This window comes from Ovis aries, chromosome 9 (assembly GCF_016772045.2).
Source record: "Ovis aries strain OAR_USU_Benz2616 breed Rambouillet chromosome 9, ARS-UI_Ramb_v3.0, whole genome shotgun sequence".
NCBI lineage: Eukaryota > Metazoa > Chordata > Mammalia > Artiodactyla > Bovidae > Ovis > Ovis aries.
Window position 1 is genome coordinate 78,265,041 of NC_056062.1, and position 24,902 is coordinate 78,289,942.

At 42.8% G+C, this 24,902-nt stretch overlaps 1 non-coding gene across 1 annotated transcript; it reads left to right on the forward strand.

Moving 5' to 3' along the window:
- Positions 1–16,642: 16,642 nt before the first annotated feature.
- TRNAC-GCA (transfer RNA cysteine (anticodon GCA)) lies at positions 16,643–16,714 on the forward strand. Its single transcript has one exon. It is a non-coding gene; the product is annotated as a tRNA-Cys (tRNA).
- Positions 16,715–24,902: the final 8,188 nt, after the last annotated feature.

Consider the following 24,902-nt stretch of genomic DNA (forward strand, 5'->3'; position numbering starts at 1 on the left):
TGGAGTGCCATAGCAAGTGTACACATGTCATGTGTACAAAACACAGGATGCCATGTGTGTTTTAACATCCTGACTCATCTTCTCCAACCCTACCAGTGCATATGAAGTTACCCCAAGGACAAGTCTGGATTAATCAGGACTCATTTGCAAATACCGAAAGCACAACTCTAACTAGCTTAAGCAATAAAGGGTGTTTCCTAGTCCCTGTAACTGAAAAGTTAGTCCCTAGACCCTGAAAAGTTCATGGGTTGAACAGCTTTGGGCACACTTAGATCCAGGAATTCAAGCCATATGATGAAAGTCTCTTTCAACCTCTTTCTTTGTTTCTCTCTCCTGTTCAAAATGTAAGGCCTCATTCTCCTCTACAGCAGACAACTTGTTACCTGTATCTCCAGTTTGTATAATCCTTGTAGTTTACAGTCCCAGAGGAAGCAAGTGTGTCTTTTCCTTGCACAGCAGTAGCCTAAACTCTGGGACTCAGCCGCCTAGTTATATAGTCTATCTCTACCACCTAGCTGTATGGTCTTAGACAAACTACTCTATCTCAGTTCCTTTATCTGTAGTGAAAGTCGCTCAGTCATGTCTGACTCTTTGTGACCCCATGTACTATATAGTCCATGGAATTCTCCAGGCCAGAACATTGGAGTGGGTAGCCTTTCCCTTCTCAGGGGATTGTCCCAACCCAGGGATCAAACCCAGGTCTCCTACATTGCAGGCGGATTCTTTACCAGCTGAGCTATCAGGGTAGCCCTCCTTTATCTGTTGGGGTGGGGGGGGGGAGATAATAGTATTCATCTTTGAATTGATGTGAGGATTAAATGCATCTGAAGTATTTAGAGCAGTTCCCGGCACAGAGCAAGTACTCAATAAATGCCAGTATTTGGAGAGGACCTTCAATAGAAGAGTTGGCTAAGCTGATCTTATCTGCTATCTCTGGAGAAATCAGTGCGGGAGAGCAAATGAAGCAGTCTGATTGGCCAGACCTGAGTCACATTTCCACCCCTGTGCCCTGGGGAGGGCAGTAACCAAATCACAGTGAGTCATGGAGAAGTCATTTCCAAGGAAGGGCTGGTAGGCAGACAAATGGCATGTGTCCACGCCAGACCAACACCTGGTCCAGACCTGACTAGGACAGGAAAGAAACAGGTGGCTCAGCCCTGATCTCCGGTGTGATTTGGAATGAAGTTGAATTACCAGCATGAATTACTTACATTCAATCTTAATGGAGCCTGGGGCCTTACTGTAGCCCTGGAGTGGAAGCATCATCACCCTCACTGTCTCAGAACAGGACCCATCTAGATGTCTTGATTCCAGCTGGGTAGCAGCTTGGTTACCCAGCCTTGAACTCCTGGTCCTGAATACACCTGGGACACGCTGTGAACAGCATTTTGCTTGGTCATGGCCCTTACACAGCCTGGTCTGGATTCTGGTCTAGTGACTCCTGTGGATCACCCACGCTACTACCCACTGTTGCTGCCTGAAACCCCTTGGCACCTTGCCTTACCTACTGGTTTGGTTGGTACTCACTGAATGGGCATGTAATTTATTAGCCAGCTAGAGAAGTAGTACTGACCACACCTCAGTTTGGGCTTTCCAAGTGGCGCCAGTGGTAAAGAACCCACTTGCCAATGCAGGAATGTAAGAGACATGGGTTCGACCTCTGGGTCAGGAAGATCCCCTGGGAGGAGAACATGGCAACCCACTCTAGTATTCTTGCCTGGAGAATCCCATTGACAGAGGAGCCTGGGGACTACAGTTCACGGGGTCTTGAAGAGTCGGACGTGATTGAAGCGACTTATCATGTATGCACACCTCAGCTTGCTGCGTCCTAAGATGTTGTGTCTTGGATATCCTGGGGCCAGTTTTCTCATGGTTTCACCTCTGTCCCCGAATTTCTTCTTGTGTTGCCCCAAATCCCAACATGTGTTGGCCCCATTTTGATAAGATCAGGCTGCACCTTGTTTCTCAATGACCTTGCTCCTACGGCTATACTTGCAATGCTGTCTCTTCTCTTCTTTCAGGGCTCCGGCTGTCGCTCAGAAACCTCTTTTTATGTCCCCAACCATCTTACTGGGTAACATAATTTAAACATTTTCTCTTGAAGAGAGCATCATTTTTAATGCCTTAGCCTAGGGCAGTTATGTGGAGACAAATGGGAGGTGCAATAAGCTTAAGTCTCCATAAATGGCCTCTTGGGTAGGGTGGAATGTTCTAGATTCACTATGCATGCATTAGCAGACAACTGGTTCTGAAGCTCGCTAATAAATCACATTTTCGTTGTCAGCGAGTAGGTATTTATTTTACAATTAATGATTCCCCAAATACAAGAACTTCTAAAGAGCAGATAAAAGCAGCTGCAAATGTGGTCTTGGAATAAATATCAAGAAAGGAAACACAAGCAGCCTGCGGAGTTCCAGCTGCTATCCCCCCAACGCTTATCAGCTTTCTTACGGTCAGGCACATTTTGAAGTTGGAAGGCACATTTCCAACAGCTCTTACCCTTATATATGATTCTTGAAATATTACAGACATTCTGGTTCCTATCAACATAGTAGTCACAGTCACCAAAATAATTCACTCCCTCCTCTTCCTCTGTTCTCCCTCCGGCCCCTCTTTGGCATCTGCAGCCTCCATCCTGATGCTCAAGATGACAAACCCCAATTGTGGGGAATCTGTGACACTACACACTCTAACATGAGCCGAGCGGGGCCAAGGTTAGTCTGTGATTTATGTGATTGGTCTGTTCGCCGGGGCAAGCGAGGCTTTCTCAATCCCACACCTTTAATCCTCGCCTCCTCCAGACCAGTCGCATTTCCATCTTATTGTTGCAGCTGCAGTGCCTTCCTTGAAATGAAACTGCAGTTTTCCAGGGATGGTAATTCCATCTTCCTGAGCTGATTCAAAGATTAAACAGAGTGCTTTAGAGACTGCATTCTCAGCAAGCACCAAGGGCAATCAAAAAGTGGTGTTTGGGCCAACAACAATACAAATTTCAGATGGAAAGGGGGACTGACAAAAAGCCCTTAAAATTAGAGGTATTGGAATGAGTGTAGATTTTTGACATTGAATGCTATGGGGACTGCCTTCTACAGCATAAAATGCTAAGGATTTTATGTCACTATTTCTTCAAAACTTGGGTCTCTCAGACAAATGAATGAGTGAAGCATTTAGTGCTGTTCTGCTACTAATCTGCTTATTGATCTTGAGAGCTATGAATTTTTTTGCAGAATATTCACACTTTGCTCTTTAAATTTTCAATGTGTCTTCTTATGTTTTGTGATACTGCAGGTCTGGACGCCTTACTTTGTTGTTTTTAACTGAAAGATAAATGACTGCTAACTTTAAGCCTGCCAGAAAAATTAGGATTATTGAGCCAAAAGATGGATAAAAACTTTGTCTTGGGAATTGTCAGAAAAGCCATGGCAGTCTAGTGCATAGGGAGGGATAGCAATCAGAATCTGAAGGGTGGGGACTTCCCAGGTGGTCCCCTGACTAAGACTTGACGCTCCCAATGCAGGGGACCCAGATTCCATCCCTGGTCAAGGAATTAGATCCCACATGCCACAGCTAAGAGCTCTCATGCCTCAGCTAAAAATTCTGGGTTGCCACCCCTAGGACCGGGTTCAGTCAACTAAATAAATATTAAAAAAAAAAAAAAAAGAATCTGATGGATGGTACGTCTTTGAAGATTACCTGCTTTCTCCGGCCAATCTGACCTTCTGGTGGCTACCCTGGAGAAGGTTTGGAATGTTTGGACACCCTGGCAACACCGTTCTCATTGCAGGACTACCTACCAGCAGACTCGAGCTTTGAAAGACTTTTATGAGCAGTGTGTCTCCTGGTTGCTTCTTTGTCCCTCTCCACTGTGTCAAGACCAGAGGGTTTTGTCCTCTTCCTTCCAGGCGGTGTCACATCATGTCACCCATTAGCAACAATCCTGGGACATGTTATGGCCCCAAGGCCCATCCTTTGGAAGGAACTCTCCCAGCTTCCACTTTCCTGGGGGAACAGAAAGCTGGGTTCACCCCCATTCTCTTGAACTCTCACAGCCTCTCACTGCACCTACTGCTTTCTACAGGCCTGACTTCTAATCCTGACCTTCCCTCTTTTCAACCATTTGACCCTGAGCCAGTCACTTAAACTCTTTACCCCTCAGTTCTGGCTTTTAGAAGGACTGCTGCCTACAAAGTATGAAGTAAAGTTCTCTTCTCCCAACATAAACTCTCCCTCCACGCCCCAGATTCAGTCTGTAGTGATTCAGTCCTTTGTCTGTCCACCATGCCCCCACTCCCACCCAGCCCTTGTTTCTTTTTAAAGAATCTTGTGAAGAAATCCATTGGTTCCTGAATAGATTGTTGAAAGATGAAAATAGTGGTTTCATGAGCCATCTGGGCTTTTGGAAGGGGAGAAAGTATGCATAAAAAAAGCAAGGATCCCCAAGAAATAAACTGTACTAACTTCACAGCTCTACCCAGGGCTGCCTGCTTACACAACCTTGTCATTTCTTTTTCCTGTGTACATGAAGTCTTTATATAACCAGATAGCATAAGCAGAAATTCAGTTTAGCAGAGAAACAGAAGCAGATAATGTTTGTTTATTGACAAGGGAAGCAATCAGCCTTTGTTCCCTAATGTATTAAACAGACAGGGGTTCTTCTCCCTGGTGTCCAAACTGCCGCCTGAGGAAGCAAGAGGTGGGAGGCCCGCTGAGGGAGGGAAACACTCTCCCTGGAGTTTTCAGGGGCAATAATAGCATTCTGGGACTTCCCTGGTGGTCCAGTGGTTAAGAATTCACCTGCCAATGCAGAGGGACACAGGTTCGATCCCTGGCCCAGGAAGATTCCACAATCTGGGGCAACTAAGCCTGCTTGCCACAACTACTGAATCCCCTGTGCTCTAGAGCCCAGGCTCTGCAACAAGAGAATCCTCCACAGGGAGAAGCACCGAAATGATGAAAAGCCTGCGTCCAGCAACGGAGACCCAGTACAGACAAAAAAAAAAAAAAAAACCACCACAACAAAAAACCCAGCATCCTGGTCTTCATGCTTCCTTTTTTTTTTTTTTTTGACACGAACTCTTTGGACCCTCCAATCTCCATGAGCCCCATAAGAAGGTCTGACAACTCTTACAGGGTACCATGGACGGTTTTAGTGCTAGGGTTTTTCTTTTTTCTTATATCGTGAATCTAAACAACTTCCAAAGGGAAGTAAAGAAAAAGAACTAGTTAGTGTGACATAAAACCATTAACCATGCCTCCAGTTCTCTTCCATCACTGTCAACACACGCACATGTTGTTGCAAAGCTGTGATCTGTGTATACACGCAATTTCACGTTATGCTTTTTTCACTTAACCAAACTTAAAATTTTTAATGGAGGGTATTCCATCTTGTTCCGACTTAGGCTACAGGACCATTCATTTGCCTATCATGGAACTCTAGATAGTTTCCTTTGTTTGAGTAAATATCCCTCGGTTTCCTGGGCCATTTTTGTAGGGTGTGCTTGGTTTTAAGCTTATTTGTTTGTTTCTATGATTTCTTCTGTCACAGTTCTCACTTTGTGTTTGAGGATGTCATTTCTAGATGTGGTTGCTTTAAAAACGATCCTATTGTCTAGCTATCAGTGCATTCAGTGTCCTGAAATGTAATCAGGGCCCACTCTAAAAAGCAAACAATACAAGTGTTGCCAGCTGTTGACGCACAATTCATTACACTTGTTTCACTTGGGCTCTGCTGAAGATCAGCATAAAAGGAAGAGAAAATGTATTATAATTCCCACAAACTTAATCCCCAGACTTATTAACATAAAATTTGCATTTTCCTGTTCTTTTTGTTATGTTAGACCTTCTTCTAACATGGGTCATTGATTGTAAGCTAGTATAAATTTTGCTTCATTACAATTTGCATTAGATGTATTTAAAACCTTTCCATTTGATCAAGGCTCCACATTTCTTTTTAATTTAAAAGTTCCAAACATCAAACATTTTGAAAACCCATGGATAGTACGGATCCTAGTGCTCTAAATAAAATGATGTCAGCAAACAGCCAGAGTTTGTCAATCCTCAGCGGAACCAATTTTCGCTAATTCAAAGATGAAAAATAGCTTCCATATTTCATAGAAAGAGTTCTACTAATAACCATAATAGAGAAGCAGTTACTTTTCTTCAGACTTTAAGAACGAATGAGTATCTGTGCATTAAGAAAATAGGCAAACAGCATGCACTTTGTTAAACCATAATTTATATCAAAGAGGGAGAACCACGAACCCAATTGTTTGCAACCAAGATTTTATAAATACTATTCTTCTAAAATATTCAGCTGAATAATACATTCTAACCACAGCCCTCACTCATCAACAGGGAATGCCTTATATGTAGCAGGAGGTCAATAAATGAATTCCTGAATCCCTTCTTATTCATTTTTTGACTTGTTCACTCTTCATTCATTCAGTAATTTTTGAGCTCTTACTATGTACCAGGTTCAGAACTATGTGCTTGGAAATAACAAGATGAATAAATAACAGTCTCTCGCCATCTATCTAAAGTAGAAATTAGAAAATGCCAGTTACAAAGTGTTTGCTCGTAGGGAATAGAAAATAGACTAATTGTAGTGCAAACATTACACATGTTTATATCATCTCACTTAACAAGAAGGGTAGAGGAAGCTCTACCCTTCACATTTGGCCACCCAATGTGAAGAGCCAACTCATTGGGAAAGACTCTGGGAAACATTGAGGGCAGGAGGAGAAGAGAGGCAATAGAAGATGAGATGGTTGGATGGCATCATTGACTCAATGGACATGAATGTGAGCAAACTCCGGGAAACGGCGAAGGACAAGGAGGCCTGGCATGCTGTAGTCCATGGGGTAGCAAAGAGTTGGACTCAACTGAGTGGCTGAATAACAACAACAACAGTGGTTCCAGGGATGATTCGGTGATCCGGTGTCTCGATGAAGATGACTGTCATAGAATCTGGCTTTTCAGAGCAAAAAGAAGGAAGAAAGAGCAATACCAGCAAGCTCTCCAAGTTCTTTTGTCTTTTTTTTTTTTTTTTTAAATCAGGAATCAAATCTTGTCCCAGAAGTACCCCAGCAGACCCACACTTAAGCCTTCGTTAGTCAGACTGCTGGAGAGAAGACCTCCCAACCTCCATAGAGTGAGAGAGAAAAGGAGAAGTGTATTGGTTCGCCAGAAGGGCTCCCAGATCCCCAGCTAACACTTCTACTGCTGCAGGAACCTGGGGTCGTATGTAGTTCTACCAGGGACTGTGGCAACTTCAAGAGTCAAAATGCAATGTATTCCTTCATTCAGTAAAGAATACTTTGAGGATTTTCTCTGGGCTGGATCATGATGATAGAGCTGTGAAGACAAACACAATTCCTTAGAGAACTGAAAGTATGGAAGGAAAAATATTAATAGATGATGAACTAGATAGATGATGAATTTGTCACCTGTGAATAGATGAATAGATATGATGAATTTATCACCATCAGACACTAATGACTCGGGACTTCCCTAGTTGTCCAGTGGCTAGGATGCCTCACTCCCAATGCAGGGGGCTTGGGTTCAATCCCTGCTCAGGGAACTGGATCCCACATGCTATAGCTAAGAGTCCATATATCACAACTGAAAGATCCTGCATGCCACTACTAAGGCCCAGCTCAGCCAAATAAATAATTTTTTAAAATTACTAATGACCCCATTAGGATTTAACCCCAAATCCAACCTTGCCTGGCCCCACTGATCCAGAGACGACCTTACCAAATTGCTATAGGTGGGATTCTTTTCATCTGATACAGACACTCATCCACTCAAGCCACTGACCCATTTCAAGAGTGTGTTTCAAACACAAGGATTACAATCAGTTCAGTTCAGTCGCTCAGTCATGTCTAACTCTTTGCAGCCCCATGGACTGCAGCACAACAGGCTTCCCTGTTCATCACCAACTCCCGGAGTTTACTCAAACTCATGTCCATCGAGTTGGTGATGTCATCCAACCATCTCATCCTCTGTTGTCCCCTTCTCCTCTCGCCTTCAATCTTTCCCAGCATCAGGATCTTTTCCAATGAGTCAGTTCTTCTCATCAGGTGGCCAAAGTATTGGAGTTTCAGCTTCAGCATCATTCCTTCCAATGAATATTTAGGACTGATTTCCTTTAGGATGGACCGGTTGGATCTCCTTGCAGTCCAAGGGACTCTCAAGAGTCTTCTCCAGCACCACAGTTCAAAAGCATCAGCTCTTCAGTGCTCAGCTTTCTTTATAGTCCAACTCTCACAATCCATACATGACTATTGGAAAAATCATAGCCTTGACTAGACAGACCTTTGTTGGCAAAGTAATGTCTCTGCTTTACTTTACTCGAGCTGAATGTGGCTCAGATCATGAACTCCTTATTGCCAAATTCAGACTTAAATTGAAGAAAGTAGGGAAAACCATTATACCATTCAGGAAGTGACAGATAGATTCAAGGGATTAGATCTGATAGACAAAGTTCCTGAAGAACTATGGACGGACATTCGTGACATTGTACAGATAGCAGGGATCAAGACCATCCCCAAGAAAAAGAAATGCAAAAAGGCAAAATGGTTGTCTGACGAGGCCTTAAAAATAGCTGAGAAAAGAAGAAAATCAAAAGGCAAAGGAGAAAAGGAAAGATATACCCATTTGAATGCAGAGTTCCAAAGAATAGCAAAGAGAGATAAGAAAGCTTTCCTCAAAGATCAGTGCAAAGAAATAGAGGAAAACAATAGAATGGGAAAGACTAGAAAACTCTTCAAGAAAATTAGAGATACAAAGGTCCATCTAGTCAAGGCTATGGTTTTTCCTGTGGTCATGTATGGATATGAGAGTTGGACTGTGAAGAAAGCTAAGTGCTGAAGAATTGATGCTTTTGAACTGTGGTGTTGGAGAAGACTCTTGAGAGTCCCTTGGACTGCAAGGAGATCCAACCAGTTCATTCTAAAGGAGATCAGCCCTGGGATTTCTTTGGAAGGAATGATGCTAAAGCTGAAACGCCAGTACTTTGGCCACCTCATGTGAAGAGTTGACTCATTGGAAAAGACTCTGATGCTGGGAGGGATTAGGGGCAGGAGGAGAAGGGGATGACAGAGGATGAGATGGCTGGATGGCGTCACTGACTCGATGGACGTGAGTTTGAGTAAACTCCAGGAGCTGTTGATGGACAGGGAGGCCTGGCATGCTGCAGTTCATGGGGTCGCAAAGAGTCAGTCACGACTGAGTGACTGAACTGAACTGAACTGAACTGAAGGGAACATTTCATGGGCACAATAAAGGACAGAAATGGTATGGACCTAACAGAAGCAGGAAATATTAAGAGGTGGCAAGGATACACAGAAGAACTATACAAAAAAGATCTTCGTGACTCAGATAACCATGATGGTGTGATCGCTCACCTAGAGCCAGACATCCTGGAATGCGAAGTTAAGTGGGTCTTATGAAGCATCACTACGAACAAAGCTAGTGGAGGTGATAGAATTCCAATTGAGCTATTTTAAATCCTAAAGATGATGCGGTGAAAGTGCTGCACTCAATATGCCAGCAAATTTGGGAAAACTCAGCAGTGGCCACAGGACTGGAAAGGTCAATTTTCATTCCAATCCCAAAGAAAGGCAATGCCAAAGAATGTTCAAACTACCACACAATTACAATCAGGCCTCTCTGCAATTTCACAGGCATGCTTTCTGCAGGCTGTTTGTATTCCACTGACACCTCCCAGTTGTTGACACTGTCTTAGAGACCCAGGCACTCACAAGGCAGATCAGTTTTGTCGAGCGAAATTGTTGCCCTTTGCTGTGCTAACTGCAGCCTGTCTCTCCAGTGACCTGAGGGTGTGGGCCGGCAGTGAGCATGGCTGCAGGCCAGCACAGGAGTCTGGGGGGCTTACTTGGTGTACGCTGGTGACATGTGGACAAACTGGAGCTGCTGGAAAAATCAGAGAGCAAAGCCTCAGCCCTGGGAAAAATCGTCAATGGACCTCGCCAGGCCCGAACAACGGCTGGGCCACTTGTGGCAACATAAAAGGCCGACATCCCGGCCATGAGTAATGTGCTCTTGGCAGCTGTTAAAAGGGGCCTAAAACCCCACTGGCTCCCGGACCCAGCCGGACGGGCCAGGTGCAGGCTGACAGGAGAGCTGTGTTGATTCTAAAGGCCAGAGATGTTATTTTGAGGTTTGACTGTTTATGTCTCATTACTGCTAATTTCCATGAGTTTGCAGGCCTCGGTCTGTCAGCCCCATCTCTGGTGGAGAAATCCATTTACACATGAAGGCTATTCACTAACCCGTCCCCCGCCCCCCCAGGTTTTGTTTGATGACAATCATTTCTGGGAATACAATCTTCGTATGGAGGTTTCTCAAGCAATTTGGGTTTGTGGCCCCCTCTCCCCCAACGTCTCTTACTGGGTATGAGCAGGGCTGGCCTGGGACTCATTTAAACAGCATTTATACCTCCTACCCTCCCCTTAGAGTGCTTGTGACTATTAAGACAGGGGCCTCTGTAAATACATAAATAGTATTAAGTTTCTCTTCTACAGTTAGAAAATTCCAAAGGAAAGGATCAGATCAATAAGACAAAGAATATGCAACATGAAAGATTAAATTTGACAAGAAATGTGCAGGTGACAAAGGGCCCTGGGCACTTCTGGTCCATTCCCCATGCTGCCCTTTGACCCTGTGGATTCTCATCCCATGTAGCCCCTTCCTGGACCCTGGTTGTAACCCTTCTGTTTTTTTTATTATGGAAAAATTTTAAACATATACAAAGGAAATCAAATAGTATAAAGAACGCTCCTGTACCAGTTACATACTGCCATTTTTAGCTTATGTATACCTCTCCTCTCCTCCCCCATCTCCATTATTGTTTTTTTCACAGCTTTTAAAGTAAACTTTATATGTATTGAAATGCACCGCTCTTAGCTGTACAAGTTTGACAAATGGATACACCACCCATGTAAGTTATAGCCCATCACAGTATAGAATTTCCGGGTTCCCAGAAAGTTCCCTGGTATACCTTCCCATTCAATCCCCCCAGGCAACCATTGTTCTTCTTTTTTTTTTTTTTTTCTTAAACCTTAGTGGGTTTTTTTTTTTTTTGGCCTGTTTTAGAATTGACAAAGATTTTTCTGATCTGTGTCCTATCTCTGAACTCTCTTGTCTGTTTCCTAAGACAGGAGCTAGCTTATCTGCTGAGACAATAGACCTTCATCCATCCATTGGTTCATGCCAATGGATGGATTTGTTAATGTTCTCAAGTCAAGTCTAGCCTTTTCACAGAGGTCTTTGGTGATATAGACAGTAAACCTAAAGGGTCTTTCTTCCAAGGTGAGGTCTTGTGGCCAGCTGGGTTGGAAGAGACAACACTTATTCCCTTGGGCCTATTGTGTGTGGTGCTAGCCAGGGAGGAATACAGGATTTGTACACTGATACACAGGCACATCTTTGCTTGTGAACACTCTCTAGTTCCTCCCATCATTACTAGGGTTTAGTTTCACTGTTGTGGGCCCACCTGTTGGAGCCAACTCCCCTAACCCTTTCTTCTATTTGGCTGTAACCCTGCTGCTCTCTTTTACTCGAGGCGGATCCTGGCATGGCAGAAAGGCACCCAGGTACCCTCCTTACACTCCAATTGTAACTTCTGAGGGATGGATTTGAACATTGGAGAATGCCACCAAAACAAAGATTTGGATTTTTTTTTTTTCTACAATTGATATTAAGTTGTTTTCTCTGAGGTGCAATAGCTATCTTTTAACATAGTTCCTGGTCTGATGGTGAAACCGTGCCTCAGCAGAGAGGAAGGAAAATGTGCTGAGCTTCTGTTATGTGCCAGGCTCTCAATCAGCTTCTAGAATAAGTTATAGTAAAAGGTACCCCCAGTAGCTGGCTTCTGTAAATCGTTCAGCAGGACTTTGGCTGTTCAGACGAACTAGGGCTTGCTTCAGTGGGGAGAACTGGTGACATTGCTATCATTATAGCTGTGAACACGTTGAGTTCTCACTATGGCCTGTTGTTTTATATACTTTCTACTAGTGCTTTTGAAGTAATCCATTTTAGTCTGTAGAGGAAAAGAAGGGAACACCATTTATTGCATTTCAATGTTGTAGCTGACATCTTAGACTGTGATCTAAGTACTATCATTATCCTTTCTTTACAGATGGTGGAACAGAAAATTAAATGAGTTAATACAATAAGGTCCTTAGAACAGAGCCTGGCCCACAGAAAGCACTGTATAAATGTTTCTTATATTGTTTTTAGGTAACTAACTCACTCAAGGTTGCCTAGCTAGTTAGGAGTAAAGAAGGGGCTTCAAGTAGGTGATCTTTCCTCTACCCCACTCTCTAGGGACAGCTTCTGAGCCCTTGGACCCAGAAGATATGGCGCTAAACTTGACCTCAGTTCCTGGTATTTCGCAAGGGGCTGGTAGGATCTAGGATCTACAGTGAGATAGAAGAGGCTTCTGTTAAACTGGATGAAGAGCCCACCTCTGGATTCTGCTCCCTGGAAAGATATCTTCATGCTGTTCTCTTAAAAAAGGCTTTGCTTGCGCATCTGCCCATTGCTCAGAGTCCTGGTCAATTAGGCTGTTAATCACAGATGTAGTCAAGGCAATACCCACAGGAAATCCAATAAATATAAATATTTACTAGGGGCCTTTTATGTGTTGAGGCAATGAAATAGGTTCTCAAAAGCGTGTTCATTTAAGCAGGCCTCTGTAATAATCCTGACCCTGGCCTCCATGCCCCGGCTGCCATCTGTTTTCTGACTTTGTCTTCTGTTCATCTGTGGCCTGCGTCCTGTGTTCCAGTTACAGCAGTATGTCGGGTACTAGCCATCTTCCTACCCCACGGACACAGCAGCTCACGTCCATCTCAGGACCCCTGCAGATGCTCTTCTCAGCCTGGAAATTTCCTCTCCTAGATCTGCTTGTGTGTGCCTCCTTCCTTTCACTCAGCTCCAAAATCCCCATCCTCAGAGAGCCATTCCCATATCCCCTCTGCTTTTTTCTTTTCTTTTTTTTTTCTTAACTACATTTCCCTGTTTATTTCCCACCTAGTGCTAATCCCAAACTGAAATTATTTTATAATTACTGAGGAAGCTGGGCTTCGAAGGTGGCATTAGTGGTAAAGAACCCACCCTGCTAATGCAGGAGATATAAGAGATACGGTTCCATCCCTGGGTCAGGAAGAGCCCCTGGAGGGAGGGCATGCCAACCCATTCCAGTATTCTTGCCTGGTGGGGCCATAGTCCATAGGATCGCAAAGAGTCAAACCCGACTAAAGCGACTTAGCGTGCACACAGGAAGCTGGCCTGGGGGCAGATTTAATGCTGAATCCTCTGTGCCTAGGACAGTGATCTCAGTTCATATTTGTCGCATGCATGATAGTTAATAATCGTCATTCCATTTGGATAATGCTTAGCTGCCACTCATAGTCATCTGGTCCTCCCAACAACCAGAGTAGCCAGGGACGGCAATTACGGTACAGAATGAGATGGTTGGATGGCATCACCGACTCGATGGACATGAGTTTAAGCAATCTCCGGGAGTTGGTGAAGGACAGAAGCCTTGAGTGCTGCAATCCATGGGGTAGCAAAGAGTCGGACACGACTGAGCGACTGAACTGATGATGACAAATGAGAAGCTGAGCCTCAGTTATGGAGACTGACTCTACACCTGCTGCGTGTTTCCTGTTTCCTCTTGAAGTTGCTTTGCATCTTTCCCTATATGTCCAGCTCAAGGCCAGAAGCTGTTTATCTGGGGGAAGCTTGCCCTCTGGAGCTTGTTCAGGCTTGTGCCACAGCAGAGAAATAAAAAGTATATTTGAAACAGCGAATGAAAGCTCTGTAGAACTTCCAGCAGGAGATGTTGAATTGGCTGCTCCGTTGTAGGTCTTTGAAACAGGAAGAATTGTCTTCTACTTTAAATGGTTTCTGGAAAAACTATCCTAAAATAGGAGGAGTAAAATAGCCCCTATAATCCTTGATTTCTGTCACTGGAAAAGGCAGAATGAGATATCATCGGGGCATTGGGAGTGGGGGAGTGCTGCTCATTGGAGAAGAACTGAGTGTATTTATGTATGTGTGTGTTGGGGGGGGGGTGTTTTCTGCCCTGTATGACGGAATGATGAATATATCTTAGCTGGGGACATTTTAAAATAAGATTCAGTTTTTAAAATTATATACACACACAGAGTCAGTGATGATTATTATTTGCATTTCAAAAAATTTCTCCAATGATAAAATAATCATTTTAATATCCAGAAAACTTTTGAGTATATTAAATAATATGTCAGGCACTTTTGCATACAGTCTCTTACTCAGTGCTCATAACTCCCCTTTGAGATGGGTGTTTTATCTACACTATTCCGAGGAGAAGCTAAAACTGAGAGAGAGGGCTTAAGGACTTTGCCTAAAGTTACACAGTAAGTGACAGAGATAAATCGGGACCTAAATCCAACATTCTTTTAAAAATGTAGTCCTGATGAGGAAATTGTCCTACAACACACAAAGTGTGATTCTATCTAATGAAAGACATGTGGGTCTTCAATTTTTCAGCACTTTTCCCTTCAGTCAGCCACTATATTGTCCTGTGTCACACATCCGTCTTTTAGGCACATACTCAGCGTATCAGTACATTGAGCTCTTACATGCCCCGGAGCGAGCAGTGCTGGCTCAAACATCCTGTTTTGAGGACCCATGTTCAGAAATCTATTCCAGTTAAAGAAAGATGAGGACAGTTTGAAAGAACTAAAAACAACTTGGTACAATTAACATGTCAATGGCAGCAGCACAAAGTACAAGGTTGAGTAATTTGGGCCTGTGTGAACAAACAGTTGAAATAATTCAAGCTCCTTCCTCTGTGGGTGTGTATACACTCATACACACAAGCCTATCTTGTGTGTGTGTTAGCCGCTCAGTCATGCCCAACTCTTAGCCCAACTGTAGCCCGCCAGGCTCCTCCATCCATGGGGTTTTCCAGGCAAGAATACTGCAGTGGATTTCCTTCTCCAGGAACAAGCATACTTTTTTGAATTTGTGTTAACAGCAATCTATCACTGACATAGTTTTCACCTTAATCTACTGGATTTCCATTAGAATATTTGGGTAGTAAGAAACAAGAATCATAGAATTCCAACACAGTTCCAGACTGATGAATCCAGCCTCAGTATTTTTGAGCTAAGGATGGAGAGCCTGAAAGAGACTCAAGGTCTTTCAGTGAAGAGAGGCCCCAGCTAACAGCCTGTGGCTGCCAACGGCGATGACCGTGGAGGACTCTGTTCTCATTCTTGGACTTCTGTTTGCTCCTAAGTAGAGATATTCGTTTGTGGCTGATGTGGAAGACTCTTTTCCTCAGGTTCAGTCTCACTGTGGTATGGAAAGGGATTTAGTTTAATGCCTGAGTGGGCAAACGTGGTGCAAGGGGCTTGAATGCTGAAATCCCTACGTGAAAAGCTCCTTCCCTGGTATTTCCTTCACGGCACTCAGATGCATGTGGACACCTTGTCCCAGGGAGCCTGGATGAAGGCCAGGAGTCTTGCACAGCAAGTGTGGGTGTTGAATCAACATACCTGGTTATAACTCTCCAGGGACTCTTCACTGAAGGTTGTGCAACTCCAGCTAAGAGGTTGGGGCTTTCCTTACTAGTTTTAACACTGGATTAGCTTTTTAAAAACAAACAACAGTTTCTTTACTCTCTTTTCAGGACGTTTTTATGTCTTTGTGTCTGGCTGAGTAGTCTTTAGGGAACAGAGCAAGAATTCTATTAGGCATGGCAATGCTTCTAATTTTAATGGGCAAGACACTTCATTTGTGGAATATGAAAGAAGTACAAGACAACTACACATACTGTTACGTATTTTATTTTTTTCCTTGTGGGATCTTAGTTCCCCTAGCAGGGATAGAACTCGTGCCAACTGGACTGCCAGAGACATCCTTATTATTGCATGTGTGAAAAAGAAAACTCTTATTTGTTTTCAAAACACAAGAGCTGCTTCTGTTCAATGACTTTTTGCTTCCGTTTCTGTGTGTTTTTGCATTGACTTGACACCAAAATTTTTATTAGTTTAGGAAACAGTCAAAACTGTTTCTTAGGCTCACATAGCCTTAGTCATCTGAATGAAGTTTTTACCATTTGTCAAGTCACAGGTGTGTTGGGATTCTTCTTTTCCAGTAGTCTCATAGTTCCATATAGAAGGCTTCCTTAAAGTGACATTCCTGGGCTCTCTCTAGCCCTCTACATTTGGTTTGTTTGGGAATAAGAACTGGGCCTGCATGGCTCAGCCCTTTGGGACTTCAGTAACCTCTTGGCCCAGCCATCTGCAGATAGCACGTCCTCTGGTCTGCTCTCCATGTAGTATAGCTGCAGGGGCCCATCCATCCTTGTCAGGACAGCCTTTGGTTTTCCAGCCCTTCCTGTGACCAGGTAGGTAAGTTTAATTTGGGGGCAATATGTAAGTCCAGCTTCCCTCATAGCTCAGTTGGTAGAGAATCTGCCTGCAATGCAGGAGACCTGGGTTCGGTTCCTGGGTCGGGAAGATCCCCTGGAGAAGGAACTGGCAACCCACTCCAGTATTGTTGCCTAGAGAATCCCCATAGACAGAGGAGACTGGCAGGCTACAGTCCATAAGGTTGGGCTTCCCTGGTGGCTCAGACGGTAAAGCGTCTGTCTGCAATGCAGGAGACCCAGGTTCGATCCCTGGGTTGGGAAAGTCTGCTGGAGAAGGAAAGGGCAGCCCACTCCAGTATTCTTGCCTGGAAAATCCCATGGACGGCAGAGCCTGGTAGGCTACCGTCTGTGGGGGCGCAAAGAGTTGGACATGACTGAGTGACTTCACTTTCACTTTCTTTCTTTGTAAGTCCACTGTGGTCACACATGTAAAGCCACGTTCTCTAATACAGCCTTACTAGTGATCAAGACAAAAGTTTTGATCTTCAACTAACTCTCATGTCTATCGCTCAGTCTCTGCCTTTTAAACTTAGAAGGGAGGAAAAGGCTCAGTTCTCTAAAATATTCACTGGTGGCTCAGATGGTAAAGAATCAGCCCTCAATGTGGGAGATCTGGGTTCGATCCCTGGGTAGGGAAGATCCCCTGGAGAAGAGAATGGCTACCCATTCCAGTATTCTTGCCTGGGGAATCCCATGGAAAGGGGAGGAGCGTGGTGGGCTACAGTCCATGCAGTCCCAAAGAGTCGGACACGACTGAGCAACTAACACTTTCACTTTTCACTGTATCTAAAACATCAACAGATATGATGTTACGTAGGCAAATTCTTAACTATATGCAAATTCTTAACTCATCTTTTTGGACTAAGAGTAATTTTGGTGTCAATATTTCCAGGTTGGATAGCACAGCAATAAACTATAAGAAGAATGAATCATTTAGGTTTAAACTTCATCTTCATTTTTCATTTTATTCTCTTCCATTTAAAAATACATGCCCTTTGGGACTTCCCTAGTGGTCAAGAAGTTAAGATTCCATGCTCCCAGTACAGGGGGCCCAGGTTCCATCCCTGGTCAGAGAACTGGATCCCACAGGCTGCAACTAAGTGTTCACATACCACAGCTGAAGATCCCATGTGCCACAACTAAGGCTTGTGCAGCCAAATAAATACATAAATAAAAATAAGCATTAAAAAATGAATGATGGATGAAGCATTAAAAAAAGAAATGATGTTTAAAATAAATACATTCCCTTTGAACATAATTTGGAAAACGTGGAAAAGTAGGATAAATACTCTTATAAGACCAACACTCAAAATATACTGAAACCAATGTTTCGGTATATTTACTCTAAGAATATTTTCTATGAGTAATTAATATATCCTTATAGCAGCCTTAGTCATTTTGTAAGGGAGGTGATATGTTATTGATATATATTATTGATCATATCCAAGGGCAGAATTTTGACCTAACTATTAGATGTAGTCCACCTAATGTGTCTGTACTTAGGGAGAGCTTCTTTAACTTAGAACTTCAGGATGACAACAAAATAATTTGTTGAGAAGGCCTAAACCCACTCTTTTTAAAAAAAATTTCATTAGAATATAGTTGATTAACAATGTTGTGTTAGTTTCAGATGTACAGCAAAGTGAGTCGGTTCTACATATGCTCTCTTTTTTAGATTCTTTTCCCATATTGGTCTTTATAGAGTATTAAGTAAAGTTCCTTGTGTTGTACAGTAGGTCCTTATTTATCTAGTTTATGTATAGTAGTGTGTATGTATCAATACCAGTCTCTCAATTTATCCATCCCCCCTTACCCCCTGGTAACCATAAGTTTGTTTTCTGTAACTCTGTTTCTGCAAACCCACTCTTGGTAAAGAGAATTGGAGTTTACTTAAAGATTATATGCAATAAGCTACACAGAGTTGAACAGTATCATCTAACTCCAGTTCTTCCTCAGAAAGAATGAGCCCTAACTTTCTCCAGTGTGTTCTTCCTTCTGAAGTCTGCAAAACTGCTGGTGACCTGCTGCCTTGCTGTGTGTGGGCATTTTCAGGAGCCTGGTCATGTTTCTGAAACAGGAAGAGGAAAAGGCACAAATGTCAAAAGAAAGAAGAGGGGGACACAGATGTTGAGAAAAACAGGATATGGACAAAAACTGGTTAGAACCAACATGGCCCAAGATGGTGGAAGATTCGACTTCCAGCAGGCTCTGAGCCTCACTATATGCTCATTATAATATATTAGTGTATGCTAAAGGACACACCCACCAGCGCCATGATAATTCTGAGGCTGACCATAAAAGGCCAGAAGTGGCCCAATTCCTGGAAAGCCCCTCCCATCCTCTAAAATAGTGTTCCTTTACAAAGTTTCAGTGTTCCTGGTAAGTATGAAATTGCTGCTGTTGTTCAGTCGCTCAGTTGTGACTGACTCTTTGCAACCCCATGGACCGCAGGCTTCCCTGTCCTTCACTGTCTTCTGGAGTTTGCTCAGACTCATGTCCATTGAGTCGGTGATGCTATCCGACCATCTTATCCTTGGTCATACCCTTCTCCTCCTGCCTTCAATCTTTCCCAGCATCAAGGTCTTTCCCAATGACTTGGCTCTTCCCATCAGGTGGCCAAAGTATTGGAACTTCAGCTTCAGCATCAGTCCTTCCAATGAATATTCAGGATTGATTTCCTTTAGTATTGACTGGTTTGATCTCCTTGCAGGCCAAGGGACTCTCAAGAGTCTTCTCCAGCACCACAATTTGAAAGTGTCAGTACTCCAGTGCTCAGCCTTCTTTATGGTCCAGCTCTCACATCCATACACAATTACTGGAAAACCATGGCTTTGACTAGATGGACCTTTGTCAGCAAAGTGATATCTCTGCTTTTTAATATGCTGTCTAGGTTTGTTATAATTTTCCTTCCAAGGAGCAAGGGTCTTTTGATTTCATGGCTGTGGTCACTATCTACAGTAATTTTGGAGCCCAAGAAGATAAAGTTTGCCACTGTTTCCATTGTTTCCCCATCTATTTTCCATGAAGTGATGGGACTGGATGCCATGATCTTAGTTGTTTGAATGTTGAGTTTTAAGCCAGCTTTTTCAGTCTCCTCTTCCACCTTCATCAAGAAGCTGTTTATTTCCCTTTCACTGTCTTCTATAAATGTAGTGTCATCTGCAAACCTGAGATTATTGATATTTCTTCTGGCAATCTTTATTTTAGCTTGTGCTTCATCCAGCCTGGCATTTTGCTTGATATACTCTGCATATAAATTAAATAAGCAGGGTGACAATATACAGCTTTGACATACTCCTTTCCCAAGTTTGAACCAGTCCATTGTTCCATGTCCAGTTCTAACTGTTGTTTCTTGACCTGCATACAGGTTTCTCCGGAGGCAGGTAAGGTGGTCTGGTATTCTCATTTCGTTAAGAATCCAGCCCATAAAAATTACAAACCCCACACTCTGCTCTCACCTTCTGAGAGCCATTGCATTCATCCTATGGAATGTATTTCTGTCTAAAAAAAGTGAAAGACACTTGCTCCTTGGAAGAAAAGCTGTAACAAACCTAGACAGCATATTAAAAGCGGAGACATCACTTTGCTGACAAAGGTCCATAGTCAAAGCTGTGGTCTTTCCAGTAGTCATGTATGGATGTGAGAGTTGAATCATAAAGAATGCTGAGTGCTGAATAATTTGATGCTTTTGAACAGTGGTGTTGGGGAAGACTCTTGAGAGTCCCTTGAACAGCAAGGAGATCCAACCAGTCCATCCTAAAGGAAATCAGTCCTGAATATTTATTGGAAGGACGATGCTGAAGCTGAAGCTCCAATACTTTGGCCACCTGATGGGAAAAGCCAAGTCATTGGGAAAGACCCTGATGTTGGGAAAGATTGAAGGCAGGAGGAGAAGGGGATGACAGAGGATGAGATGGTTGGGTGGCATCACCGACTCAATGGACATGAGTTTGAGCAAATTCCAGAAGATGATGAAGGACAGGGAAGCCTGTTGTGCTGCAGTACATGGGGTCGCACAGAGTCAGATACGACTGAGCAACTGAACAACAAAAATCACTTTACTATGGCTCACTTTCCAAAGACCCTCACTCAGCAGCCCATTACAGGGGCTTTCCTGAGCCCTGGGATGTGGCCATTCTCTTGTCCCTGCTTCTCCTGCAGCTCTTCAGCTCTCTGCTTCCCTTACTGAGTGCAGTGGCTGGCTGCTAAGCTCTCCCCAGGAGGCTATGCACCTGTGCTCTCCCTGGGGCTGCGATCTCTCTGTCCAGTCAGTTTTCTCTTGGCCACTGTAACCAAGGGGAGGACATCTTAAAGACGTGGAGAGACTCATTTCCTCTGGAGTCTGAGTTAAAGAAGGACACCCTCACAAGCAGAACACAGATTTCAGGAACACTTCCTGTGTAATATCATTTAATATCGCTATCTCCTACAACCCTGCAGCATCTGAGGGGGATTAATGATTAATCATGCAATAATGCTGGTTGCATGGGGATAGGACGTCATTTAAAAACACAGTTGTAAATCTTGTGCTACAAAAATTCAATGAAAGACAAGGTTTCCTGAAAAGAATTCCTCAGAAAAGAGTCACCATGTGTTCAAGTCTTTATAAAGTTTATCATATGATAGAAAGTTGATTAATTTGTTTTGAATAACAATATGTTATTCAGGAAGATATTTTAGTTTAAGAAGCTTCAGTCAGTTCTAGTTTTCCATTTTTCCATGTTTCTTGTGACCACTTGCTGGAATCTTTACAAGTTAGTTAAGAAACTTAATACCAAGTCACTAATTCTTTCTTGAGTGTGATGGTTGATTTTATATGGTGATTTGACTGGCCATGGGGTGCCGGGATTAAGCAATGTTTCTGTGTGTGTCTGTGAGAATGTTTCTGGAGGAGATTGTGTTGGAATCAGGGGACTCAAAAGCAGACTGCCCTCCCCCATGTAGTGGGCACCATCGATTCCGTTGAGGTAAGGACCTGAACAGAACAAAAAGTGGAGGTAGACAGAATTTCCACCGCAGCCCTGTCACCCCCACCGCCCACTCTGCTGAATTGGGACAATTCATCCCCTTGTGGACAACTCTTCTGCCCTCAGATTAGGATCGAGCTCCCCTGGTGCTCAGGCCTTCTGACTTTTGCCTAATTTACATCACTGACTTTTCTGGGTCTCCAGCTTACAGATGGTAGGATTTTTCAGTCTCCATAGTCATGTGAGTTAATTCTTTATAATAAATCTCCTTTTATATCCATTGATTCTGTTTCTCTGGAGAACCGTAATACACTGAGGTCATAACCACACAATTGTGAGTGCTGGTTATGTTTATAAGTAAGCCTTTTCTAGGTCAATTCAAAAAAGTATAGGTGGCTATATTAAAGACTATTGCAAATAGACATCTACATGGTGTATTTTAAAGATCAGCTATCCTGGAACTCCACATCCACAATGCTGGGGGCCTGAGTTGGATCCCTGGGCAGGAAACTAGGTCCCACATGCTGCAACTAAGGCCTAGCACAGCCAAGTAAATTTTTTTTCCCTTAAATCTACTATCCTAAAACTCAACCAAAAAAAGCAAATAACCCAATTAAAATTGGCAGAGGATCTGGATAAACATTCTTCCAACGAAGATATCTTCTGAGGAAGATATACAAGTGGCCGATAAACACAAGAAAAGGTGCTCAGTGTGATGGGTCACCAGGGAAACGCAAATCAAAGACACAGTGAGATATCACTTCACATTCACCAGATTTGCTAGAATAAAACAGTCAGATGACAGCAACTGTTAGTGAGGACATAGAGAAGTTGGAATCTTCATACACTACAGTATGGCTGCTTTGTAAAACAGTCTGACAGTTCCTCAAACAATTAAACGCTGAGTTTCCAGCAATTCCTGGAATTCCAGCAATTCTACAATTAGATATATACCCAAGCAAAATGAAAACATATGTCCACACAGAAAGCTGTACATGAATGTCTATGGAAGCATGATTCATAATAGCCTAAAGGTGGAAACAACTCAAATGTCTATCAACTGGTGAGTGGATAAATGAGATGCTGTATAACCACATAGTAGAATATTATTCAACCATAAAGAAAAACAAAGTACTCATATATTCTATAGCATGGATGAGTCTTGAAACCATTATGCTAAGTGAAAGATGCCAGTCACAAAGGACCACATATTACATGGTTACATTTGTATGAAAGTCCAGAACACAAATATCCATAGAACAGAAAGTAGATTAGTGGTTGCTTAAAGTTGGGGGATAGGGTAGGGACATAGAGGGGGGTGACAATTAAAGACTATGGGATTTGTCTTTGAGCTAATGAAAATGTTCTACAACTGTGAATATACTGAAAAACACTGGATTGCACAGTGTCGAATTGCATGCTACAAGGACTCTATCAAAAGAAAATCAAGTGAACAAAGAATAATTCAACATCACCTATCAATAAAATACACTTTGTTGTTGTTCACTCACCAAGTCATGTCCGACTGTTTGCAACCCTGTGGACTGCAGCACGCCAGGCTCCCTTGTTTTTCACTATCTCCTGGAGTTTGCTCAAATTCATGTCCATCGCGTCAGTGATGCTATCCAACCATCTCGTCCTCAGTCACCCCCTTCTCCTTTTGCCTTCAACCTTTCCCAGCATCAGGGTCTTTTCCAATGAGTTGGCTCTTCACATCAGGCCAAAGTATTGGAGCTTCAGCTTCAGCATTAGTCCTTTCAATGAATATTCAGGGTTGGTTTCCTTTAGGATTGACTGGTTTGCTTCTGCTTCTCCTGCATATTGTGTCTTAGGGTAATCAAGAGTTAATGAGAGAAAGTTTTTCCTTATAGAAGTATGTCAGCTAATAAATGAGGAAGGAATGATAGAATATCACCATTTTCCACCCCTAATGCAATAGTGGGTCAATGCAATGGCTATATTATGTCAAAAAGAAAGACAACAAAGCATTACGTGTCTCTCAGTGAAAGTACTCAGGGCACTTCCCTGGTGGTCTAGTGGCTAAGACTGCGTGCTCCCAATACAGGAAGTTAGGGTTCAATTCTAACTTGATTGAACCCTAACTTAGACCTGGCACAGCCAAATAAAAATAAACATTTAAAAATCTTTTAAAAAGTACTCAGTACCGTCCATGAAATATTCTTGCCACTGAACAAATAGAATGCGAATGTGATAAAGTCTTTGGAGCTAACTACAAGTTTCCAGAAATAGAAGGAACCAGAGGAACATGTCAGGTGATATTGCAGGGATGGAATGAGCAAAGTTCCGGATATGGGAAACTCTAAAGGACCCATCAACGAATACATTGTATGGAAAGGAAGAAAGAGCAAGAGAAAGGATGACACCTATGGATTAATGACAATTAAAAAGCCTCAGGCTTCGCTGGTGGTCCAGTGGTTAGGAATCCGCCTGCAACGCAGGAGACACCGGTTCCACCCCTGATCCGGGACGATCCCGCAGAGCAACTAAGCTCGAGTGCCACAACTACTGGCCTGTTCATCCTAAAGCCCTTGCTCCGCAACAAGAGAAGCCACCACAATGAGAAGCCCAGAGGGTAGTCTCTGCTTGCTACAACTAGAGAAAATACGCACAGCGAAGAAGACCCAGCACAACCAAAATTAAATAAGCAAATAAAATTATATACCTATAAAAATGCCTATTGACCAAATGAAATGTCTGCAGTTAGTCTGCATCCGGATTTAAACAACTTTATGAGACAATGGAGAAATTTAAATACTTACTAAATATTTTATAATGTGAGGAAATAATCAACTTTTCAATGTGCTATATTGGTGTTGCAGTTGCATTTTTCAAAGGCCTTTATCATAGGGATACATATTGGAATATTTTTGGATAAAATGATGTGATGTCTGGGATGAGGGGAATAGAAACAAAACACTGGCCATGAGTTGTTAATTGTTGAGATTTCTATATACTTCTGCTTATGTTTAAAACTTTCTGTAATGGCAATTTTTTTCTTTTTTAAGGAAAATATCATTGCTGCAAACAGTTTAGAAAGATGTGAAGCCCTGAAAAATTGGTAGGTATCTCTTTAGAGATGATGAAGACATATATCAAACATGCCCCTGAAGAATGTGAATAAAATTTTTCCATGAAATATGAGAATGGAAAAAAATTTTAACAGTATATTTCAATACATGTGATTTGGGATATGTATTTTATTTTAAACATATTTATTATTGATATTTATATGGCTGCATCAGGTCTTAGTTGCAACACTCAGAATCTTCGCTGCAGTGTGCGGGCCTCTCTAGGTACATGGGCTTCTCTCTAGCTGCGGCTCTGCAGTTGCCTCACAAGGGCTTAGTTGCCCTTTAACATGTAGGATCTTAGTTCTCCAACCAGGAATTGAACCCATGTCCCCTGTATTGGAAAGCTAATTCTTAACTACTGGCACCAGGGAAGTCCCTGTATTTTATTTA